The sequence below is a fragment of the Thunnus thynnus genome, chromosome 12, assembly GCF_963924715.1.
Source record: "Thunnus thynnus chromosome 12, fThuThy2.1, whole genome shotgun sequence".
In the NCBI taxonomy this organism is placed as follows: domain Eukaryota; kingdom Metazoa; phylum Chordata; class Actinopteri; order Scombriformes; family Scombridae; genus Thunnus; species Thunnus thynnus.
This window is the reverse complement of record NC_089528.1, coordinates 14,841,294-14,864,939: the sequence shown is the minus strand read 5'-3', so window position 1 is coordinate 14,864,939 and position 23,646 is coordinate 14,841,294. Positions and strand designations below refer to the sequence as shown.

General features: G+C 42.7%; 1 protein-coding gene across 3 annotated transcripts in view; it reads left to right on the top strand.

The window, feature by feature from the left end:
- The window catches only part of LOC137194149 (ephrin type-B receptor 1-B), a 162,659-nt gene that overhangs the window by 26,971 nt on the left and 112,042 nt on the right, over positions 1 to 23,646 (top strand). The window contains exon 1 of one of the 3 annotated variants that reach the window (XM_067605757.1): positions 7,469 to 8,249. The exons of the other annotated variants lie outside the window; for them this stretch is intronic. The gene's annotated coding sequence lies outside the window, so the exon portion shown is untranslated. Of the gene's footprint in view, positions 1 to 7,468; positions 8,250 to 23,646 lie in introns of those variants that run through there. 3 annotated transcript variants of the gene reach the window in all.

Genomic DNA, 23,646 nt, shown 5'->3' with positions numbered 1-23,646 from the left:
AGAGGACCACCATCTGGTACACTGTGGAAACAAGAGAGATTTTGGAATGCCTCTTAACACAGTTAATGATTAATCTCAATGATAAGAAGCCTAGTCTGTGACTATCCACATACGTACAGTATGATGCTGATTTTAGCATTTTAGCATCATATTTTGGACATGTGCTGGAAGCATAAATAAAAGGCCCACTGTTAGCTGTAGTTGCACCCTCATCATCCTGCATCCTAGTGAGGGTACATGTCTGCATATATGTGTGAGAGACATAATCTACATGTATTTGTGTCTGAGAGTGTGTTTGTATATATGTGTGTGTGTCCTTGCACGCATGAGTGTTTAAATGGTTTCCTTTCAACAACAAAACAAAGTTAATTGCTTCAATTACTGATATTAATTGCAAATTACCCACCATTGGTTGTCTGTGACTCTCAATGTGGAGTCTTATGAGTTTATATCTCAACTCTGCGCTCTGTTTTGTTGTTGTTGTAAATGGTTATGTTAATAGAATTTATTCGCTCTGTCCATAACTCTCTCTCTCTCATTCTCTCTCTCTCATGTATACACAAACAAATACGTAGACACGCATACACAATCGCGCGCTGAACTCTGGGTTTACATATTGGTTGTTTTAGGAAAATGGACAGAGTTTACTCTTTTCTCCTTTGTCCACATTTTTCCGGATTGAATTTAATTGTATTTAATTTGACATTTGAATGGTTGCCCCTCTCACTTTGACTTTCTCGTTCCTGTCGCGTAACCAAACAGTCCAAAAGATGGATGCTATGCACTGTGCTGGCGTCCCTACAGAGTAACAAAAAAAACAGGAAACAGAGCACAGAAACATTTTAAATGTCACTGTCTTGCCCAGACTGTCGTTCTACACATAAAGGTAAACATTTTGGAGCTTAGCGCATTTTGTTGCCGAGGCTAGGAACTGTTTTCTGGTATGCCATTTTCTGTATAGGTATGTGGGCTGATTATTGAGTCAGCCTTGTGTGTGTTTGTTTGCCTGTTGGGTCATCTTTGCTGTGATGTGGGTGTAATGTCTGACAGGTTATTTCTTAGTCCACCCAGGAGTTGGGATATTAAGGTCAGGTATACAGAAGAAGCAACTACAAAATGATTTTTATTCCTCTTTCTTTTCTTCTTCTTCTCTCTGCTTTTTATTCTTCTGAAGCCTGACAGGCCAGATGGGGCACACAAGTTTTACTTTAAAACGGCCCTTATTTGTAAATGGTATGTTTTAGCTAAGTGCTGTTCATATTGTAGAGAGACACCAGGTACTTTTACTGCAGGGTAGCATTTAGATGGTGGAGAATACACCATATCATCTCGCTAATCACCTGTAATGAGCAGATGCAAGGCAGATGTGCATTGCTGCTGGCACAGGTGCTGCACAGTAAAGGTGTCCAAGGTTTGTCTAGGAATCCCTGATAGCTTCGGTACGATCTACCATCCTTCTGCCTGCCAGTCTGCTCTGTTCTTTAGGCAGAGGAAGAATGTATGTGTGTGTCTTTATGCGAGGCTACAAGGGGCAAAAAAGAAAACAGAAACAGTAGGAATAAAAAGTGAGCACAGTGCAGCCGGAAGAGTTTAATTACGAAGGCATAAGTATTCATGAGCCTGTCCTATGCATTTTTTTCCCCACCATCTCTTTTCTGCACTGAGCATGACTCTCAGTACTGGCTTCAGGCCACTGTGAAACCAAGAGGAGAGGTTTTCAGCGCAACAGCCGAGTTGCATTGCTGGAATTGGAACTATCGCAGGTGGACGCCCAAAAAGCTCCACTGCCTGGTTAGGAGTAAGGCCACAGGGGATCTACAGAAAGGAGACATATGGTAGCTTATGATTAAAAGTGGAAAGTTTCATGCTAGTGAATGCTCATGCATATGCACTAACTACAGTTATGGATGTATTAGTTATTTTGCATAATTTAAACAAGCCAAAACTTGTTCTAAATACCAACTCCGTCAACATGACTGTCAAATAAAAGCAAATAAATTGCAGAATCATTCAGTACTGTATAAATTATATCACACATTCAGCTTATAGTCTTTGATGAAGGTTATTAAAAATGTTTTGGACTTTGTGAAATTAGGAGAACTCACGAGTTACAGTTTTCTATCACCCTTCTACCTATTGTTATGACAGTTAAGGCTTTGGATGCACTTGAAAGTGTGTCCAAACTTTTGACTGTATATGAACCAACCATGAAATGTCTTCAACTTTCTTGACGTGTGCTGGCCAATATTTTTCTCTTAAGTATGATTCAGCCAAGTGGGAGACTTGTTTGCTTGCTAGCAGTCTCTAGTGGCTACCCTCTTGTTCATTTTACAAGTGAGACATGTTACAAAATAGAGTAAAAAACAAAAAAATATCCTCCATAACTTTTAGTTTGCTTTTCCTCCTCTCCTTCCTCATTCTTCTTTTAACTGTGCACAAGAAAGCCTCTTCTAGATACTGTGAGATCTTTGAGCCCTGGGAGCTACATTGAGTTTTTTGAGTCCATTGCTGTTGACATCAGTGCATGCCATTTCTTTCTAGAGGGCTCCCTGGATTCCTGTATTGTGTAGAGTGTGCCGCTTACAGCCAATGGTTAATCTGCATGGAACAAAGTTGATACCAAGGGAGCAGTGAGGCAGATGAGCATAATTATGCCTTTTAAGTGGCAATGCTATGATTGTAGACAATAAAGTTGTTTCATCAGACCAACAGGCAATAATGCGGAAAGCCAGTAAACAGCAGGGCAACAATCAAAGTTCCTTGGTGTGAAATTTTATTCAGGTGTACAATGATTCCAACAAAAACTGGATCCACTCCTCAGAACTCCATAGCAACTAAAAGCAGAGAGACAGCACTTCTGTTTCATGTTGTACTTCATCTTCAGAGATGAATTTAATCCATATCTTGGTATTCATATCCACTATAATTTCACACATCTTTACTTTGGACATACAGTAACAAAATGAGAAATCTTTCACTGTCAGAATCTCAAGAACATTTCCTCTACAGTTTCATATTTTACAGTCTACACAGCTATTTACAGCAAAAATAGAAACTACATCATCTGTGGCTGTATAAGACTAAGAGCAATATTGTGACGTTTTTATTGGAAAGACTATGAAAGATGCCATAACTCAAGAAGCGTAATAAACATAATGTGCTTTGATTTTTCTATATTCTTTGTAACGCGAAGCAGACCTGAGGTCTTGCTTACACGTGACCCAGCATTTTATATGATCCTGTCCACTGGGTTTGACATATCAATCTGAACATTTAATGTGCTTCTTGGCTGCATGACTGGGTTTTACATGCACATACAATATACTCCCTCACCCACACTTGCACATATTTGCTCATACCCACACAATGGCTTGTCCTGAAAACTAAAAATATTATCTGAACAGCTAAAATGAAATCCTTTTTGCTTCTTTACAAATCAGATTTAGACAATCTGTGACATGACTATCTACTCCAGCTAAGAAGTGCGGGGGTACTGTGGCCCTGCCATGAACCAGCAGTGTGCAACTCTTAGTCCCTGCCAGGCATGTGTCTCCGCCGGGGATTTGAGTTATTGCTGCCGGGGTCTAAGACCCATTCATCAGCGCTTCATTAAAACCCAAATCGCTTTTTCACTCACAGCCTTCTTTCTGCCAGTCTGACAAGTCCCACATCCAGCTCAATGTCTGGGCTGGGCCTGTTGTTAAGAGCTGTTCAGTTGTGTGACTTTGCAGCCCCTACCTGCTCTTAGTTGAGAATAAGGTGCTCTAAAGAGTACATTACCCACCTGGGAACCTCATAGGCAGGAATGGCTTTTCACTTGGTTAGCAGCAGAGCGAGAAAGACTCACCTAGGTGACATGGGGGTGGATAGAGGGTGGGGGAGAACGAGAGAGGCGAGGCTGTTGAAAGGAACTCTCCAATGGCCTTTTCCTGCTCCGCTTTTGTTTGGTGCTATCTTGCCGTTCCGTGTTATTCAAACCACACAATGAGGTACAAAGCTGCCGGCGGCTGCTCCCACTCCGTCCCTCCGCCCCTCCACCCCATCGTCCTCCTCCTACCTCCGCCGTTTTATAAGTCATTTAAACCGGGTTTTGGCAGAGTGGAGCTGAGGCAGGTGGTACTGGAATGTTCACAGGCCCCCGACCATTCACCGCTTGCAGGAAATTAGTTGTCCATTGTGCCTTTGCTGCAGCAGCTCAGCTGAACTTGGTGCGACTTAAAGGCCAATATCTTATCAACACTGCAGTAAAGCAGTTTGGCAGTGTTGTCATGTCACCTCTTTCAATTCAGTTCAATTCAATAGGCTTTATTGGCATGAAAGTTTCGAGAACAGTGTTGCCAAAGCTTCAAAATACAATTTGTCCAAGTATTTGGACAGTACAAAATAATAATAATATGAAAATTAGCACCACATTAAGATTGATATATATTAATTAAATGCATACAGTATATCCTATGCGTGTGTGTGTGTGTCTTTGTCATTCACTGTCCCTCAGGTTGTGGCATGTTCATACATATTGGGCAGCAAGATATGCCCTGTCTCCTTCTCCTAGGAGGATTTTTTTTAATTATGAGAGGTCATTAAGCTCTTTGAAATCTGAAATTACAGAGTTGAACTTGTTAAAGTAAATGATCCTTATTTCATTGAATGTCTTACAATGTAGGAGGAAGTGCATCTGTCTTAACCTCGCCTGTCGAACAGTGACTACATATTTTGTTTCCTTTTGGTTGCCATGATTTTTTGTGTCCTCCTTTTTCGATTGCCAATTTGTGCTCACTGAGCCTTTACTTGGTTAGGATCTGTCACTGCTTTCTATTTCTGACAGAAGAGAGATATTCTGCCAATTCATTATCTCTTTTTAGGGTCAGATAACATTCTAATCTACTTTGGCTTTTACTGTCTTCTTTCCAATGTTCCAAATACATTAATTTACATTGCGTTATAATGTGGTTTACTCTGATTGGTGTTTGGAAAGCGGTGTTGGTGAGAGACTGGTCAGAGTGTGTCTGAGAGGGGGCAGTTTAGTCTATGTCAGCACCAACTGACATAGGGGACTCTTTTCTGGGCTCAGCACTTGGGTTTGGAGGGCTTTGGAATGGAGAGTGTCTAGGGGGTTGGATCTCTCATTGTCTCTCTCACTCTGTCTCTACTCTGTGAAATATGGTCTACTCTATTAAGTTAGAAGACGTGCCTGAAAGTCTAAGCCATTCATTTCTCCATTACTGCAACACAACAGGTAATCATCTTGACTTAAGTGAGCGCTATAAGTGAGAATGCAGACCAGTCACTGAGTTTTGTACATGTAAGTGTATTCCATTGATAATGGTGAAAGGCATTTAGTATTGATTTTTACAACAAAACAAATAATTCACAGCCAATTGATTCTTTATGGTTTTACTCACTGCATAATTCCTACTCTTTTTAACCCTTTTTGATCTTCCTGCTCCTCTGCTGCAGGTTAAGTGTGTATTATATATATATATATATATATATATATATATATAGTGTGTAGTTTTCCTTTATGCAAGCAAGTGGCAGTAACTTTTTTTTATTCAGGGAAGAGCCACTCGCACTTCGAACAAAGGGTCAATAACATGAGGGAGAGGTCTGGTATGGTATGAAGACCATCACGGGCTGCAAGCCGAGGAATGGCAGTACAACAGATGGTGATGTGGAGGGAGCGAATGAGTTCAACCTCATCTATAACCAGTTGGACTGCCCTGTTCCAGCTTTAGCAGCTACTGTCTGGCTTTTGCTACTGTCTGTCCATCACCCCCACACTTCCCCTCTGCCCGGCTCCTGCTGCTACAACTACTGCCTGTCAAACCATCATCTCCCCACCTCCCCCCATAACTGCGTATGTACCCCTCCCCCAGGCTGCCAGCACAGACAATGCAGCCCCCCCCCCTTTCACATATCGGCACATCAGATCAGGTTAGAAGCCCCCCTGCAGCCCCTCCTCTGCCCCTTCCACACATCGTCACTGCAGATCAGGTCAGAGGAGAGCTGAGGAGACAGTGAATGGCCTGGACAATGTGTGCCCAAGACTACTGAAGGCCTGTGCTGCTGAGCTGGGGAAACCCCATCAGCATATATTTCACCACTTAACCTAAGCCTGCGACTGGGGAAGGTCACCACTATGGAAGACATCTTGCCTCATCCCTGTGCCTAAGAAGGGGAGCCCCAGTGTGCTCAGTGACTTCAGGCTGGTTGCGCTAAAATCACATATAATGAAGACCCTGGAGTGGCTGCTCCTCCACCTCCTCAGACCCCAAGTTCAACATGCACAGGACCCCCTGGTGTTTGTCTACCAGGAGAAGGTGGGTGTAGAAGATGCCATCCTCTACCTTCTCCACCGGGCCTGCTCTCACCTTGACAAGGGAAGTGGCACTGTGAGAATCATGTTTTTTGATTTCTTAAGCACCTTCAACACCATACAGCCCCTCTTACTGAAAGAAAAGCTGGCCAGGATGCAAGTGGACTCACACCTTGTGATCTGGACCACAGATTACCTCACTGGCAGATGACAATATGTCAGGCTGAGGGACTGCACATCAGAGACTGTAGTCAGCAGCACAGGAGCACCACAAGGGACTGTACTTTACTTCCCCCTTTCCTCTTCACCCTATACACAGTGGACTTCAAGTACAACTCAGAGACGTGCCACATGCAGATGTTCTCAGACAACACTGCCATTGTGGGGTGTATCAAGTGGACAAGACTGGGAGTATAGGGCCCTGGTGGATGACTTTGTTGCATGGTGCTGGTCAAACCAGCTACGGTTGAATACATTCAAGACCAAGAAGATGGTGGTGGACTTTTATAGGTCTAGGCCATTCTCACAACCAGTCTCCATTGAGGGGGCTGATGTGGAGGTGGTCAGGACCTATAAGTACCTTGGGCTGCAGCTGGATGACAAACTCGACTGGTCCTAGAACACGGAGATTCTATACAGGAAAGGGCAGAGCCGGCTCTATTTCCTGAGGAGGATGGGGTCCTTAAGCATCTGTAGGAAACTCCTACAGTTTAGTCACATTACTTACTGTCACTGGACATTCTTTTCGCACTGTGGAATTATTCATCTACTCCATCAACAATCTCCATATGTACAGGACCTTGTAGTTCAAGTCAAGTTCAAGTCTATCTATCTATCTATCTATCTATCTATCTATCTGTATATCTGTATATCTGTATATCTATCTGGTTGATGGTTGTACATTCAGGTCAATCCATGAGTTGAGCCGTAGATCTACATAACTACAACTTGTATGTAACCCTTTGGCTTCTCATGTAATTCTGCAGAAGTTGCGCATGCATCCCCATAAGCATTGACAAAGGAAAAAGAACTACAAATCAAGTTCAGTGTTTTTACTTTACAATTTTGAAGTACTTGCTCCTTTTTTAACTGAGCAGCTCAGGTGCCAGTGGCTGTATTTCTCCAGAACATGCTCATTACATTTACTATGACATGTGACCTTTTCCTCTGGTAAATGTAACACAGACCACAAGGGGGAATAGGGAAAACAAGATCGCACATTGTGCACCAGTGAGAAACTGCGAGAAATGAGAAGAAAGTGCCAGTACTGTTTTTCTTTTCTAGCATTGGGATTTATCACCAGCCAAAATACGCACTTGCTCAAGCTCAGAGAAAACACTTTAACTCTCTCCCCCGCTTATGTATACGTGTGCACACGGCGACACTCACACTCCCCAACCCTTCTCCACATCCTGAGGGGAGAGGTCAGGTTAAGTGCTGTGTGGGGCAGTAGGCCTGTTTTTCCTCTTGGCTGGCACCCTGCCCACGTCAACAGTCCCTCTCTTCAAAAGCCACTAATGCAGGGCCCAGTGCTGACAGTGTTCTGACAATGAGTTACTATCTGCCAGCTATGGCCCCTGTCCGACTGCCGGTCCCTCTGAAAAACAGATCTGTGGCGAGAGCAAAGGTTAATCTAGCAGTGAGGCTCCACTGGCGACTGCCTCCGCGGCCATGTGTGACTGAGAATAGGCTGGGAGGAATTAACACTACTGCCTCAGGGAGTGTTGACAGAGGCGTGTGTGTGTGTGTGTGTGTGTCTGCGTCTGTCTGAAAAATCCAAGCTTCTGTGTGCGTGTGTGTGGTGTGTGTCTGTTGATGACGGGATGTAAGGAAGGGGCAGACAACGAGGTTTGAGGAGGTTTTGTGTTCACAATCCATTATCTTCAGGGAGGAATCACGCTGGATAAAGGTTGCTTCATGCCATTTCAAAGATGTAAGACAAATACCAGTGGACTGTGTAAACATTGCGGTGAGAGTATGCATGCTGTCTCCCTTTTGTCCGCTGTATCAATCGCTCTGTCAGCCTGTCTCACTCTATTGTTTTTTCACTTACCTCTATTTTTTTTTACATCCTTCTTGTCTGCCTTCGCGACACAATGAAAAGCTAAATGCAACAAAAAGGCGCCAGCAGCCTGTGTGTTATTTAAGCAGACATGCCCCTGTTAGTGTGTGCGTTTGTATGTAGTTTTGTGTGCCTACATTTGACTGAGTAAGCTAAGGTCAACTTTGTTCATGGCCTCCTGAGGCGTGAGCATTTAAACGGTCTACCTACCACTGTGCCAGCTGTCTGTTTCTAGTCCAAACAGCTCTATTGGCTAAGCCCCTGTTGCCACATCATGGCCCCCTGCCTTATGGCAACATGCTAACTGTTAAGAGCTTATCATTGTTAGCGCGTGCTAACTCCCATGAGTGTTACCTGTACCTTAACTGGTAGGAGGGTTTTTATCCCCTAAATGATCTTGGAAGTGATAGTTGACATTTCCTTTCACTCCCATCATCACAGGTATCAAATGGAGTGTGTTGCTGTGAAGTGATAGTTATAATGCAGCAGATTATAAATCAAATTTTCTCACCTCGGATTTGCCAGATTAGCATATTTGTAGTAGCAATAAACCATGCATCAGCAGTTGAGGATATTTTCAAGGATTTGTGGCTTATAAATCACACAGAAGAAAATACCCAATTTTGTGGATTTCTTCAGATTATCTTTGTGCAGATAAAGTGGAAATTGAGGGATAAATAAGAAAAAGAAAAAAAGAAAGCATCAAGGCGTGCTGGTGCTGGCTCATCACAGTCAATTAGCTCTGTGAGGCACCTCCTGGAGATATTTCACTTCGGATAATGCCTTTTCTGTCATCAACCTGTGTGTGCGCACAGAAGCATGTGGCTGTGTGGGGTATTCATTTGCGTGCGAGTATGGATGTGGGTATGTGTGAGTGGGTTGCCTGTGCACACACCTGCCAAAATACTTTCATATAGCCCTCCTTGTGACACAGGGCAGACTGGAGTGCTTGTTTTCCCACTCACAGTGGGTGTGCATTTCTTTATCTCCTTTGCCTGTCGTGTTGACTGATGGGTAATATGCTAAATGAGGCCTGTGTTTACCTCACCTGTGCCACCGGCAGGCCTCTGTGTGTGCTGGACTGTGACAGGGAGCACTAATAATGCTTTAACTGCTCTGTCAAACTTCAATCACATTGACGCAAGCTCTGGTGTAGCACACCGTCCTGTTAGCAGAGGTGCTGTCACTGGACAGATGTAAGTGAATTGTGTCCCAGTAGTTACATGGCAAATGTTGACTACATGCTGGAGGTCAGGTAAATGGGCTGTGGAGTAGCAGCACCATCACGAGTGCATATGTGCATTTGTGTGAGTGTGTTTATCTGTATTCATGTGTCAATGTATGCAAAAGCTCAATATGTGTTTGCATACGTGGATGTGTGTGTGCCTGAGTGGCTTTTTTTTCTATTTATATGTGTGTGTGTATCTATTGCGGGGTTAGTGGAGCAGTGAGGCCTTGCGGTGAGTCTCTCTACAGGAGTGTGTGATTTATGAGCCTGATGTGAGCACTACTCCCATGCTCCTGCATAATGTCCCCATTAGAGACAGCAGACACTGTGGCTCTGTTCATCATTTAGCCCCAGCCACTAGCACACCTGGGGAGAGAAAGAGAGCGAGAGAGAGGGACAGAGACAGGAACAAGAGACAGAGAGAAGGAAAGGAGGAATAAAGGAAGAGGAGATAGCACAGTGCATTATCTCGCCATCAATTATCGCCCTATGCCTTTACAGAGGCCGTGACCAACTGCATTTGTGTACAGCGTAGCAGAAAAAAGGCGGAAAAGATATATAGAAAAGGGGATGTGGATGAAAAAGGCAGAGAAAAAAAAAACAGTGATATGACTCATTCTTTATACCAGCTAGCCACAGCCGCCACAGCAGTAGCCATGCATCTTGCCAAAGATAGTGAGTTACCTGCCTCGTTTCTTCATCTCCTCTGGCTCTACTTGCTTCTTCTTCTTTTTTTTTTTTTTTGTCTACCTATGTTCTGTATGTGCGTTTGTTTTGGTCTGTCAGCCTCATTATGTGGAGCGAGCTGTCAGGGGACACACTGGCTAACAACACCCCTGGGGAGGAGAAAAGAGGAGTAGTAGTGTGTGAAAACTCTCTGGGAGTCATTCCAACACCCATCTACATTAATAACCGCACAACCGCAGATAACAAACACTTCATGAAATGGTAGTCATATTTGCTCAGCATACACTTAAGCCCGGGCAAAAGCATTTTATGAAACGTACTGTGTATACTGGCAAACATTTGGAAAATTGCCTTTTCTAATAGTGTGGGAACTCTTTGTTCTTGCTAACGTCACACACAGTGTTTTGTACTTTATCATATTTATGAAACTACTGTGTGCACTGAGTTTATGACCAAAGGTACACTGTGTTTTGTTTTTCAATCTCTCATGAGTAATATGTTATACACATACTGTTGATAAGTGGGGTTAGTTTCTTCCTTAGTAACATATAACAGTAAGTAAAACCTGAAATTAAATGGTATTGCTGCAACTTTTTATTTGAATTGAAAGTGTAAAAAAATAAATATTCCATCTAAAACGATCTGTTAGAATTCAAAATGAGGGCAACAGGCCGTGTCTTGAACTTCAGTGGGGGTGTTCACCGATTTTCACTTTGATTCATATGGTTCTAATGTGGGTAGTAACATTCAACTTTCCTCTGACTTTCCCTGTATTGAAATATCTCTCTTTCTCCAGCTGCAAAAATCCTCCAGGTGATGCGTTTGGAGATCTGTCTTGGACTACAATCTACTTTTCCTCATTTTTTTGTAGTGGTGCCTTCAAGGACTGTAAAAGGGGAGTCTTCCGTAACACTCCGTCCGCCATGTTGTTAGCGACAGGGAAAAGTGGACACTAAAATATCAGTGTATTTGGAAGAAAACTAGTTTCATGATATAAAGGTGGACACAGAGGGCTGCGATACAGCTGCAGACGAAAGACAGGCACTGCGGCCAGAGAGGCTTAGCAGCATCGACTGGTGTCTGGGGTTGGCTGGTGTGGTGTTTGTAGCAGATGCACCACAATAGAGACAGAACTGATTCTTCTGACAACGACCCAGAGAATTTTGAGCCTCAGGTGGACAGAAAAGCTGAATCTAATACAAAAAAACAACTAGCTTTACAATATAATGTTGGATCAGAGATGTGGCACTACTGTTATAACTTATTAGGCCAAATATCGTGCTGTGGAATTGGACACAACAGAGTATTTAGGAGTAAGCCACCACCGGAGCTACGTTACAGCCACGGCCAATATAGAGGTGCTACAGCTGGAGTGGCTTTGCAGCATCGACCAGTGCCTGGTGAGGATCGTCAGAAAGAATGGAGACATCTACATTCCATAAACACACCATCAGTAGCTTTGGACGGGACTGCATGCAATGCATTCTGGTTGTTGTAGGATTTCCCCCTTTAGAGCAATAGGGTAATCTACAGCGTTTTTCTCAGTTTTTCTGCAGTCATAGGGCACCAATGTAAAAAATACACATTTCTACTACATAGGTGACCTAGTTTTAAGAAAACATCATATTTACAGCAGTGAAATTGCTTTTTATAGTTCACTGTCCATCTGACCCATTGTAAGCCCTGTTACCCTTTCAGTAAATTGTTGTTGTTCTCTTTGCTATGCAAAATGAAGAACACCAACAAACTGTGATGGATGGATAATCATGACACAGAGAATGTCAAGAGAGAAACTGTGTTGGATATAACAACACAAGTAGAAAAGTTGTGGATAAAGGTAAGGCTGTCTTCTGGCTTTGTAAAATAAAACTGCCTTACGATAATGTTAGCCTCATGAATGAACAGAACAATGTTAATTCTACAAAGGATAAAGCTATTTGGGTTATTAATGTGAAAGAATGAGAACGAACACATAATTTGTTCAAACTTATATTTTTGAAAAAGCGCCAGCCCTATTATCAGTTATTAATTTAGCACTTAAATAATTTCCTTTGTATTATAGTCATGTTTGCACTTGAATCAGGGCAGTAATTGCCTGGAAGAAAGTAGGACCCACTCATTTGTATGGTATCAATAGAAGGTCTTTGGGCTACTGCCTCAGAGGGTTTTCTAACCTGTCCAAAATAAAATCCTCATGGGAAATAGCTGAGTCATTGTTGGCATAACAGTGGTCAAATTTATTTAAAATGGTGTGTGTGTGTGTGTGTGTGTGTGTGTGAGAGAGAGAGAGAGAGAGAGAGAGAGCTAAAAATGGCCACAGGTATTGATATTTGCAAAAAAATCAAAACAAAAGAGATTTGTGTCCTTCCTTGTATTTGTATGTAATCTGCATCGTGTGCCAAGGAGCTGTTTAGCCCTGTGGGTTGGGTTTTAATTTTTTCAGGCATGACAAACAGAGCCTTTCTGCTCTACTTAACATTTGTAATGGAACCTCCCTTAGGTTCTTTCCCTATCTGTCTGTCTCCTGCCTCTTCCAACACAATGCAGGTCGATGGCAGAGATGATTTTAACACCTGCAGTCATCATTGCTTCTCTGGATCAATATAGCTGCTTATGTATCCAGTTTTTGTCCATTTTGCAGTGCGCCATTTACATAGATTCAAAAATGCACAGGATGGATGGAGTTAACTGCAGGCTGAAAGCACTGCCTGTGTTTTAACTATTGTCTAAACCTTTTGGCACATAGAAGTACAGTAAATTCCACCCCTGCCCTCCAAACAGCTTCAAATAAATGCTAAGTATTATATACACTTTCTCCTACACACACACACACACATACACAACACACCCAAAGGTGCATTTATTCACGCCAGCACAAACACTGCTGCCATTTCATCTACAAAATACAGTAGGTCCTGCAGGGGTGCTATTCTCTCCAAACACCTGCAAACTACTTGTGTCTCCCATCAGAGCTATTTACCCCACCAGAAGATACTCACACCCACACACCCACACTGGACAGACACCTGCATCTATTCTAACCCAGTGACACACAACTGGAGGAATAATTTAACAGCTTGGAGCGGCTTTTACAGCTGTATAAGCTGCTTGTTTCCTGTATTTACATGTGCATGTGTGGATGTGTGAATGTGTGTATTTCTGTGTGTGCAAAGTGAGCAGTGCGCTGGTGTTTGCTGCCACTGCTCCTTACGTGTGAAGTAAAAGAACAGCTTGAAGTGGGTTGGTGGCACTACATATTTAACGAGGCGTCTCGGCTCTTTAGCTGCGACGCTGTAGTGCAGCGAGCAGAGTGTCGCACTTTGACTCTCTTTGACTCCTGGAGCACAGCTCACATCACACCAGCAACAGCCTCATCTGGCGGGGCTGCAGAGTAAAGCGCTGCCTGGAAGCTCTCAGCTTACCTCTGCAGGCAGATCTTTAACTGAGAGGGTAACCACAGGCTGTCTGTCTTATTGCATCCAGAAGCTCACCCTCTGATCCATCCATATTGTCTCTGTTACAATAGCAATCAACAGAAGGCTTGAAATGGCAGGATAACAAAAAAAATGTTAAGCTTGTTGGTGGATATTGCCTAAAAGCAGACAGCTAGTACTGGCATAGCTACTGTTGAAAGAGCTGAGAGGGCAAGAGGGATGGCTGATGTTTTCACCCCCCCACTAGTGTCACTGGACAGCTGTGACATTTGAGGTTGCCTTCTGGGCCAAAGCTCAAGTACCCGGGCATCCCGGATGCCAAATCAGATGAGGTCAGATAGAGTGTGTGTATGCATTTGCGCAGATATTTTTGTGGTTGGGTGGCATGGGATCAAAATTACCCACACCAACCGAGTGGCAAAACAGACTGAATGTTATGTGTGTGAAATGACATTTGCTCTCCCAGAAGAGTTCAGTGAGCAGTGGCTTTGCATTCCGAGTGGCTCAGAGAAAGGCAAGTGAGGAGTAGGACTATCAACGAATAGTCTAAATCGATTATATAATCGAATTGTGAAACACAACAGACATACGATTTTGAAAGTTAATATTCAAAAAAAAAAACAGCACTACTGCGGCTGTCTGCCTCGCGAGTTCTCGTGTGGACCTGGACCGCTGCGCTGAATGCACTGCATGACGGACAGGAGTCACACAACATCACTTTCACTGATTGAAAATGGAATGTAGGTCAAGCTGAAACGAGCGAATAATTCAACAACAACTGTGTGGTAATGATGGCAGAGAGTTCACAACCCATCTCGGCCGCAGAGGGAGTGATTTGCACTTGTTCCACACAGGAGGGTGGATTACACTAGTAAAATGTTCTTTTGAACATATTTTCTATCAGCAATAAAGTGTACTACTATTATTACTGAAATAAACAGTAATAATTGCACTGTTTCTCTCTCTCACCACGCCTCCATGTGTGGAAGCAGCTACACTTCAACTGTTCTCTTATTCTTATTATTCATTTTATTATTAATAAGAATAATGATAAATCAAAACTAAATCAAGTGCTTTATAAATGGTGTATCTGCCGTTTCTGACCACGAAAACTATTTGTTCATTTTTTTTCACATTGGTTTCCCCTAGCACAGCAAATTGGCTGGTGCCCTCGAGCACTCACCCAATGCAATATATGGATATACTGGCCCAGTTGTTTGGGCCATATAACAAGTCAAAATATGCAAGCAGAATGGCACATTTGAACTCACTTCAAGGCAACGTCTAGAGAACAATGTGTTGCTTCACGTTATGCAAAGAATACATGCTGCCTTCAGTTGGCTGAAGAGGAGAAGGGAACATGATGCACAGCACAGCTGGCTATGGGAGCTGGTTTAATCCAAAAAAAGCTTCCTGCAGTTGGGTTGGATCACGTTCATACCATAAGCGAATCGTACCAGAGTTCGTATGTAACCGGACCAAGACCACCTCTTCAACAAGGTCTCGGTCAGGTTGTTTTGGTCTGCACCTGAGTGCAATTGCTGTGTTCACACCTGCTCTAACAATTTGCACCAAGGGGGTAAATGAACTAGAATTCAATTCAACTGAACTAAACAAGCCAGGTGTGAAAGCACCCTAAAAAGCCCTGTTTGGAAATAATTTGAAGTATGGTTATTACCTAACCACCACAGGACATCATTTTATTTGTTTATTTTGTAATGTGTAGGTATGTAGATCTTTTAAAAGACATGTTTATGTTGAAATAAATAAACCTATACAAGTAGTTATGTCTCTCTGTGTATTGGTTTGCCTTCTTATGGACATAATGTGCAAAAATAGGTATTTCAATGGTTATTTCAATGTATTGTTTTTAGAAGGAATAATCAAAAGTCATTTTTGGCCAATTTTGACAGCCTTGGTGAGGAGAGAGTGAAAGAGATGCAGAGATTTAACAACTGATTAAAAAGGGAACAAAAGGAAAGAGTGGGCAGGTTGATGTTGGAAATAAAAACGGCAGCATCAAATGGAGGAACATCAAACACAAAGTCTTCCTGGGAGCCACAAGAATCGGCCTCTCTCTTTTTACGGTCTCCATTCCCTAACTCTACAGAAGTACTGAAAAAGCGTGGAGAGGGCATGTAGTGTTTTCCATTGCAGAATGAGAGACCTCCAGACAAATATACTCAAAAAGGTCTGTCTCGCTCTTACTCCCCAGAGGTAAAAATTATCTCCTTTTTCCTTCCTCCTTCCCTTCTTCTCTCTCGTTATAGATTCTCATTGGAGAACCTCAAACGCCTCTGTCAGCCTTATGCTATAAGGTCAGATCTTTTGCTGAAAGTTTTTCTTTTAGCCTCGGGACTATTTTCTATCTCTTACTCCCTCACTGCTGAATGCAGACTCCAGCAAAGCCCCGGAGGAGAAACAAAGCCCATCTCCAAAAATATATAGACTTCCCCAGGCATGTGAGCATATGCTGCAAGAAGGTGGATTTAGTGCTTGCTTTTAATGGAAAGCATTGTGTTTGCTAGGAGGCATTAGAGAGACCACTGGCATTTTTATGGAGATAGATGGCGAGGAAAGAAAGGGAGAGTGAGAGGTGATCTCAACCTGAGAATGTCTGCGGTCGTCATCGCCAATGGTTTGACCAGACTCTTGGGATGTATTCTTTGCCTATGTTGTTGTCTATGTTTTTGTGTATTATCGGTGAAGCTGTGTGTGTTTGTGTATGTGTGTGGTGGAACTGATCCTGGAAGAACACCTCACTCGTGGTTAAGGGAGTGAGATCACACCGTGCCTTTCGTCTGACTCATACCGGCTTAGCCAGCACTGTCCCTGTGGTGAAAAGCACGCATCTGGGGAAAACCAAACTGAGGCATCAATTACCTGAATCTCACTACATCAGTCAAGGGAGAACACGGCTAAATTGAATAACACTTTCCCAATTGCATGTTGGCATATGTGCTTTCGCAGACATGCGAGCACCGGGGTGCGCTAACACACACAAACACACACGCTCGCGGAAAACAATCAGTGATCCATCCCAGTGACATCCTCTCCTGATAGGGTACAGTAACCACTGCTCACCGCCGAGACTCTCTCTCAGTGTGAAAAAGAAGTGCGTCGTATGATTGACTCACTCACACCTCCATATGACTGTTAAATCGTCTTATATGCACAGTCAATTCAGACTTAGTGCCTCTCCCAAGCCCCATGGGTGCGGGTGATAATTTGACTTTTATTGAAATTCAGCTCCAGTGGGTTCAAGGTGGTTGAAGGTCATTCTCCTACTACCAAAGATAAGACTGAGGGAGAGCATGGCATGAAAACCTCAAGACTCTCTCTCTTTCTGACTCTCTCCTGCACTCTCCTGTTTGTTTCCCTCTCTGCCAATGGGGGAATTATTCAGGAGGCACAAGTCAATTTTGTGGTGCATCCAAACATGGTTAACAACAGCATTTAATGAGATTGGATATAGTTAGGTGGTGTTTGCCTCTCCCCTTTGAACACAGTCTTTATTACTTTTTAGTGGTACATTGCTTGTAGCCACCGTGACATCACCCATCGGCTTGCGGACTCTCGTTTTGAAGGTTCGAGTTTGCCATCTTGGATTTTTGGAGCCAGAAGTGACCATATTTGGACAAGAGTGTTGAGCTGTCCCTAACGCGAGCTGCTAGCTTGGTTAGCACGGTGCATTTACAGTCTATGGTTAACTGTTATAAAACCAATGCCAAGGCTAATTTTCGCTAGTGAAAAACCTAAAGTGAAAAAAGTAAAAGACCCCCAACTAGAGGGTCTTTTAGTACAACTAGCCACTGAAGACTTTTTTTAGGCAACCAAAATGTTATAATTGATGCTACAATGAAAATGTTACAATGAAAAAACACTGAAATAGCAATGGCTATAGCTACGCGTATACTCTATGAATCTGGGGTTACACCATGGTTATGTTATCAAACCAACACTGTTGCCATGGTAACGACTTGTCAATCACAACATAGCCATGCCTTAAAGCGTACCCTGCTTTATGGGACCCTCTAAATGGGACCATAATTGACAAAATGCTGTACTGAAGAGGACTTGAAACTAGCGAGGTCATGAATAAAATGAGAAGTAGGGTAATTTTCTCATTGTCTATAAACTTATTATAAAATAAGTTTGATTGTCTCATAGATAGTCAAACTTATTTTTGGAGCCAGTGGATTCATCCCTTGCTGGCCATGAGAGGGAATGCAGGTTTAAGTCACTTCCACATTGGCTTCACTTTTCAGACCCGCAGCTACCCTCTTGGTGGAAAATAGCAGTGACAGTGGTGAATAAATTATTCTTTTTGGGATTAAAGGACAAGATGTACTAATTTTTTTCATTCAGGTTTTCCCTCATTGTCACATTGGTCTGATAAATGCCACCCAAAATTTTGAGTCAGACTCCGAGGGTGTACCAGTGGAGGTGATAGGAGGAGCAGCTGGGCTCTGCTGCATTTAATGGGCGTTGTGAGCATGCATATATCGTGTCTATCTGTGCATGCTCGTGTGAGTGTGTGCATTATGGGACTTTTTTCGTCCCTTTATGCATCTCCTTTTTTTGCTCTTAGCGTGATGCTTGTCTGTGTTAAGGTTAGACAGTTTTGCTCTTGTGTTTTACTGTTCATAAATATTGCAAATGCCAGAGAAGAACAGAGCATGTCTTTGTACATCCATGCTGCAGAACAGAAATGGGGTCAGGTGGTTTCTTAGAAATGATGTGACTCTCATGTTCAGCTAAGGTTAGATCCATTTCTGGATAAGATAACACAGGGCGCTGCCACATGATGCCCTCTCCATTGCAGTGTCTCTCCAATTACTCCTTCCATATCTGATCTAGTATCTTTCTTCATATGAACTGTGTACTCTTTGCTTTTGCTCTCTCTGTCTTACTCACTCCTGTCTTTCTCTCCCTTTCCTCCTTTTCTTTATCTCTCTATCTCTTTCTCTGTTTCTCTCTGGCCTCCGTACAGCTTCCACATATTACGGGATTGTTATCTCAGTTCAAGTGCGTGACAGTGTGACAGAAAAGGACAGTCAGTTCGATCTATTTCTTTGCCCTCCTAACCCCCGGTTGCTATAAAATGCAACCAGGCAAAGCGCACTGAGATGCCATCAGAGACACTTGTGCACTGTGCACATATTTGAAATTAACTTTATTGATTCCTTTATTTCTCTCTATTTTTTTCTGAACTTTATATTGAGAGCTTTTTCTCCCCACATACAAAAGCATCATGCACATCCTCACACACACACAGGACTGCACTAATGACTACCCTTACTGTCTTAATTAGAGTGAAGGACTGCAGTGGGAAGTAATTGAGTGAGTATTCCTGGTCTGCTTGAGAAACAAAGATGCTTTAACTCACCCCGCGTAGCCCATTAGCTATAGCTTATACTGCTAAATGTCAGCCTCACACATTCCCAAAGCGACCGGGACACGGTTCTTCTCTGTCAGTCTGCTCGTGTCTCCAGCCAGTAGAAGTGATGATAGGGCAAAGTCAGGGCTAACTTTAATATGTGAAGTTTAGAAATGTCAAAGCTGTAGTGGATTGACTTTCATTGTAAAGATATTCTCCTTATGGGAAAGGTTAAATTACATTGCCATTTTCTCCGTGTTAGCTTTCCAACATAAACACAGAGTTTGGTACTTGGAGCATTTTTTTCCCTATTCATCAGGCCATCATGGTTCATGTCGGCTATTCTATACTTTTACTTCAGGGCATTGATCGAGGATTTATTTTAGTTGTGTCATTAAAGTGGTCAAATTTCTGTTTGTTTTTATTGGAGAGTGGGTATGAGCCGGAGTTGCAAAGAGAATAAATGACAGTGGGTGGGCGTGGCTGAATGATTGGGAAGCCAGCCAAAGCCTTGTTCCACAACCAGTGAACCATTGGGGAGTAGTCTCCCACTCTCTAAATGCTGTTTTGTGAGGTGAGGAGCCTGATAAGAGTTGTAATTACCTAATTTTACTGCAGCAAATTGCCAGGTTTCTTAAAAGGAGACAGGCTGGCTGAGGTAATATCAGCAGTAATGAGTATTGTGATGGTTGGGGGAGGCTAAGTCTGCTTCCATCTGGATTATTGCTTGGTCACTGCTGCTGGTCTGCTGTTACAGCAAACCTTAGCAGATCCTGGGCTCATTACTGTGAGGTATGTAGAATAGTTTAATATTGAGTTTCTCACCACTACGTGTTTGGCAACCTGATAAGTATGTATGTAAGCATTAACCTTGCACAGTAATACGTTCAATACTCATGACATAAACATTTTTCTTCTTGCTCAAAATTTTATGCTGAAAAATATTTTTTTTTTATATTCAGATTTTTCAAGATACTGTATGTTACTGTAATAGCACTGATGTACAGTACAAATCTTGAACAGCTTGCGAAAATCTGGCCGGAAGCTACATGTCAGTGATTGTGTGTATAATAAATCTACATGCTTGTGTCTGTATATGAACACACATATGCCCTGTGCATTTTCCACTTTCAAGGAGGGGGGTAAAAGAAAACCTTCAATGATGCTTTAATAAAGTAACTGCAGAATTCCCTAAGCGGTGTCATCACAGCCAGACTCACTCCAAAAGACTACATGGAGGGTGATCATATTTCTGCTGTGTGCGTCAGGAGTAGAGAGAAAAGGAGACATTTGAAATGGCATATCCTCTGTCAGAACGCTGAACACTGTTTTTTTGCCAGATTATGTTGATATAATTTAACCTTTTCATGGAAATGTCAATATACTCACTGTTTGGCCTAAAAGCAATACTTAGTGTATGAAATATTTTTGATTTGTTCAGCCTACCTTGATCTGTGTTAAGCATAAACTCTATAGCCATTCCATTGTGTGATTTAGCCATGTTTGCTGCTTACTGGAAATCTTTTGCTCTTACGCTAAAAGTAATGAGGTTGTTTGTTTTAAGTGACCCATATGGGGCTAATTCTTTGTTAGATTCTTTCAATCTGTCTCTGGTAATGGTTAAAGTGTAGAAGAGCACTGGTTTCCTCACCTGCACATCCAGTCGGTGCTTGTTTTATGTATCAGCGTAATAAGCTCAATTGCAGTTCCAACTCTGTGTGCTTAAAGAATATTGTGCATACATGACACTCTCATACAAAACTGTACTTCTGACATTTACATATGCATGTCCACACACACATGCATGTGAATGCATATACATCCATGCACATAGAGAATATTTGTGTTAGGTCTATAGTAGCTAGACATTTGCTTGCTATATGTAAGCTTTAGAAAATGAAGAAATATGAAGTGCATATGTCTGCGTTTGCGCTTTTAAGTTGTTTGTGTGAATGTGTTGAGGATGAGTCCTTTAATTGGAAGCCCAATGTCTTTTGTAATTAGTGCAAGGCCATAGGGTCACACCACAGAGCCATGTGTAAAGCCTAGTGATCCCCACTTTGTCTTACCTCCCAGACTGATTCTTATAAGGTGCATGATGCAGCCAGAAGGCTGAAATGTGCATATGTGTGTTTTTGGGTGTGTCCCTTCTTCTTCCTACCCTGCTCCGAAGGCACACAGGAAGAAAAATCAAACCCAACTGTAGCCTGTCATTAACAGGATGCAGAGAGAAAGAAAGATAAGGGGAAGGAATGGAAGCGAGAAGGCAAAAAAAAAAATAGACAGGAGGAAGAGTGAAGAAGATGAAAGACAGAGGTAAATGGAGAGTGAAGAAACAGCGCAGAGAAGAGGAGGAGATGGGATGCGCTGGGATTAAGGAAAGAGGGGAGAGAGGGAGAGGAGGGAATGATGAGTGCTAGAAGAAAGAGGGAGGAGAAGAAGGTAGCGGTAAAAAGGGAGCGAGAGGGGTGGGTGGTGGGGTTATGATGAATTAAAGATGACACTCTCCAGCAGCCTGGTTTCTAAAGATCACTCTGTCTGCTAATGTAATGTTAATGAATGCAAATGATGTGCCTAACCTCTCTCCCCTGACCAGGGGAGGGAAAGGGAGAGAGAGAGCGAGAGGAAAAGAAGAAAGTGAGAGAGACGTGAAGTGAGGGGTTATGTATAAATGTGCTGTTTCTGTGTTACACCAATAGCTGAGTGAGTGACTGACCACTAAGATATGATTAGATGCATGAGTCTGCCGTTACCAGCCTCTGTGTGTGCACTCACTGCATGTGTACCTGTCTTATGTTTGCCAACCCCGCCTCAGGGTGGGCTCTTGTATTTTCCTGCTTCCCTCCCACAGCAACTCTATTACAAACCGGTAATAGTGGGGAACGAGAGTGTTGGTGTTCACCAAGTGCCGCAAGGTTGAATCTTAAGTTTTATGCGACATGGCATCCCAGATGTGTGAGGCCAGGAGAATGTCACCTTGCTGTGATGAAAGGATAATTTCATCAGTTTCTGCAGATACTGCATGTGTATTAACTTTCCTGTGAGGAATTCTACCTAACATCTGCTGCTGATCTCACTTTGGCTTCTGTCACTTACCTCTTCTGCGCCTCCTCACATCTTTCTTGGATTTCTCTCTTGTCTCTGATAGTGACCTGGTCCTCTTTCAAGCAGAAAATTTTATTTTAACTCTGACTGCGAGCCCAGAACACTGTTAATACAGTTGTGTGTGTGGGTGTGTGTGTGTGTGTGTCCTTGCATGTGTGTGATCAGTCATTTGTGAGCCTGTTCATTTAATTCTGTCTGTGGCTCAGTGATGTGGGACTTGTGTATCCCATCACTCTGCGCTAATGTCTCAGAGGATGGCAGATTATTTTCTGTTCAGTTTTCAAATCAGCCACATTGTCATTTCTGTCTGCGGGGAGACATAGAAGTAACATATTTCTTTTGATGTATTTCTGTTGACTGTTCTGTATCTTCTATTTAAAGCAAAACCCTTCAGTATGAGTGACACAGCTTTAGTGTGGTACAGATTAGAAAAGCGTCTGTGTTCGCAAGGATTGTCTTCTCTGTTGAACACGGTGACTCAATCAGAGATATCACCTCTCTCGTATTCTTTTTTACCCTGAAGCAGCGCTAGGCCATAAACCCATTTCCTAGTTTTAAAATCAGCTCAATGCTGTCAACAGTGCTGGACTTAAGCTGGTCCTAACTCCCAATCCAGTAAACGATCCTTTTTTTTTTTTTTGCGATTTCCCAGGGTGCTGTGACTGAAAGTTGACTGTATGTGTGAGAAATTTCCACTCGATTTCTTCAAAAAATACTTCACTCTGTCAAAAATGTTTCTTTTTTATTCATAAATCCCCCGAGTGGACGGCTGATTAGTTTGGGAGACGCAGCAGCTTTCACTCTTGTTTGTTTGTCCCTTTGTTTTCAGCCCTGTATTAAGATGCCAGGCTCAGCAGGCTACCATGGGGCTTCATCATTGTTAAGTGCTCATTTCAATCCCGCTGATTTCTCCTCTCGCTTTTTCATCTCTGCCTGTCTTTTCCCTTCGATATCTCTCTCTTTGTCCTCCCATCTTGATTCCATCTCTGAGAGAAGATAGGCCCTTCTTAAATAATGTTCAAGGCCCTCGGATCTTATTTCAGTTTGTTGCTATAATCACAAAGAGAAAGCCCTCTCAGCCTAGCATTCAGCATCTGGACATGATTGTCTCATTGAATTACAAAGTGTACCAGCATCCTTGAACAGGAGGACGTAGTGGAGGGGGTTAAAGGATAGATGAATGGAAAAGATGTGTTATGGGATGGATGGGAAGGGAAATCCGCAGAGAATTGTCTGCAGTATTGACTAAGGAGCCAGGGAGCTTCAGAGAGGCGCTTCACCACATGTTCTATCGACCAACAGCCATACAATCACACAGACAGGCCACAAAGGGGTGAATTACATAGACATGTTGCCGTTCTGACTTGCAAACTGTAGAATTAAAGTCATACATAAAGGCTCAAAGAGGTTGAAGCGATTGGGCAATCCATCCCT